The sequence below is a fragment of the Babylonia areolata genome, chromosome 5, assembly GCF_041734735.1.
Source record: "Babylonia areolata isolate BAREFJ2019XMU chromosome 5, ASM4173473v1, whole genome shotgun sequence".
NCBI lineage: Eukaryota > Metazoa > Mollusca > Gastropoda > Neogastropoda > Buccinidae > Babylonia > Babylonia areolata.
Window position 1 is genome coordinate 25,788,685 of NC_134880.1, and position 2,500 is coordinate 25,791,184.

Here is a 2,500-nt window from a genome sequence, read left to right on the forward strand (position 1 = left end):
TCATCCACTTCATGGACTTGAAAATGATTTTGAAAATTCCTGACCGACAGTGAAAGTGTCTTTAACTCTAAGCCTGGTTGACGCCGAGATATAATTGTTATGAAACTACAGCCTTGTTAAGTGGTTCCAACCCTGAACTGACCTCCATAACAGCATCGCCATCACCCTTATCATAATAGAAATGTAAGAAAACATGTCCCTTGTGCATCACGTTTCAACCACGCACGTTTTGCCCAGAGACTGTCATGTACCTTTCTTTCGCCTACGGCTTGTGCACTATACTGCAGTACTGTGAACATCCATTTACTCGTACATTTGGATTGAGTTCATGGCTTTAAGACCTGCTAAAATATACATTCTAAATGCGAATTGCATGTGAGCATGCGTCCATCGTTTCCGTCAGTCTTTTGCCCGTTTACAAAGGCATCTTTAACCAATTTCAGGCCAGCATGTCCACCCACCCCCACCCCTACTTCTTTCCACTTGTTAGTGCAGTTGTAGGAGGCTATGGCTGTGCCGGTTGGGTGTATTCCCGGGGACCGCTACGGTAGCCGAATTGGCCTAGCTGGAGATGCGAACACACCAGTGGACTGCGCCCCATCTCTCCTGTCAATTTATAGTACATCCCTTCGGTAGCCCAATTAAATTGCGCCCATCAGCAACCTCCCACAATACGACAGTTTTCATCAACATAATGATGTTGGTCGTCAAGTGGAAGAAGAAGAAGAAGAAGAAGAAGAAAACAAAGAAAAGAAAAGAAGAAAGAGGTGTTCGTTTTGTCCGTGACCAGCTTGGTGCGCTCTCTGGTCATGTCAATCTTCTTATATGCATGTGAATCATGGACCCTCACAGTGGACTTAGAAGAATAAGAGCTGTAGAAATGAGGTGCTTCCGAAGACTCTTAGGCATCTCATACAAAGACCACATCACGAATGAAGAAGTCAAGAGACGCATCCGCAATGAAATCGGGCCCTATACTGACCTTCAAACACTCGCCAGACAACGAAAACTGAAGTGGTTTGGTCATGTCACACGCTCCTCTGGTCTTGCTAAAACAATTTTACAAGGCACAGTGAGGGGAGGAAGAAGAAGAGGCAGACAAAGGAAGAGATGGGAGGACAACATTCGAGAGTGGACAGGCATGGAGCTGAGAGACACCCTGAGAGCGGCCGAGAGACGCGAGGACTGGAGAAAGGTGGTTGACAAAGCTTCGAAGGCGCCCCAAAGGATTCGGAATCTGAGGGATCGGTGACGGTGACGGTGAGCTTGGTGCTCTTCGTGTTCACCAACAGCATCGGAGTTCAGAAGAATGAATGACGGGCACAATAGGCGAGTGGTTCAATCTGACGGTCTCGGGTTCGAATCTCGAATAACGGCGCCTGGTTGGTGAAGGGTGGAGATTTTTTCCGATCAACATATGTGCAGACCTGCTATTGCCTGAACCCCCCTTTTGTAAAGGGAAGCGACCGCTGTAGAGAATGACGTACTGGTTTAGGAGTAGCTTCCCTTTCTACAGTTAGTTGCTTGACAACGGAATCTACAGTCGGACTTACGAACGTGTCTCTACCAATCTGTTACTGTGTTTAGGTTGTGTTTCTAGTCATGGAATGATTGGTTGCATTACAAGCGCCCACAGGCCAGCTTGAGATGGTGTCAGAAGTGTGTCAGATGTGTACAACACTGAAACTTGGATGATACTGAACAGATACTGAACAACGAGAATGGCGAGAACAACGAGAATATACGAGTGAACGTGGGAGTTGCAGCCCACGAACGAAGAAGAAGAAGAAGAGTGAATGCAGATCCAGTGTCAGTTTCAAAAGTCTTATCACTAATGCCAATATATTCGAAGTGTGTCCAATTGTACTATCAATAAATTCTAGTCGGATGAATAAACATGTATTGTACCCGGTCCGTGAGAAATGTGGCGCTTGATTCTGGTTTAGAAGTTGGAAATAGCTTCTGTCAGGAAATGTGAGTATGGCTTCGACCTATTGGCGAAGTCATCTTGTGTGTGTGAGTGTGTGTGAGTGAGTGAGCGAGTGTGTGTGTGTGTGTGTGTGTGTGTGTGTGTGTGTGTGTGTGTGTGTGTGTGTGTGTGTGTGTGTGTGTGTGTGTGTGTGTGTGTGTGTGTGTGTGTGTGTGTGTGTGTGTGTGTGTGTGCGCGCGCGACCCTGCTGATGTAAAGACGGAAAAAGAGGGGACAGGTTTGGAAACTAGGCGAAACGTGTTGCACCCAATGTCCCGAATTCTGAGTAAAACAACAACAACAACAACACAACACACACAGACACAGACAGACAGACAGACACGCACACACAACGACAACAACAACAATAAAACCCACAACTATACAATTATCTTCTGTCAATCGCCACGCTCCCCACAAACACTGATTGTCCCGCGTGAGAACTTTGTGTGACCTGGTGGCAGCACTGCTGAATTTGTCAGAACAGACTTTTCGTTTCCCTCAAGCTGCTAGTGCACTGTCACTGTTTCG

At 46.6% G+C, this 2,500-nt stretch overlaps 1 protein-coding gene across 2 annotated transcripts in view; it reads right to left on the reverse strand.

Annotated features, from left to right (window-relative positions):
- Positions 1-2,500, reverse strand: part of LOC143282006 (uncharacterized) — a 37,364-nt gene that overhangs the window by 18,985 nt on the left and 15,879 nt on the right. The gene's annotated exons all lie outside the window — the stretch shown is intronic.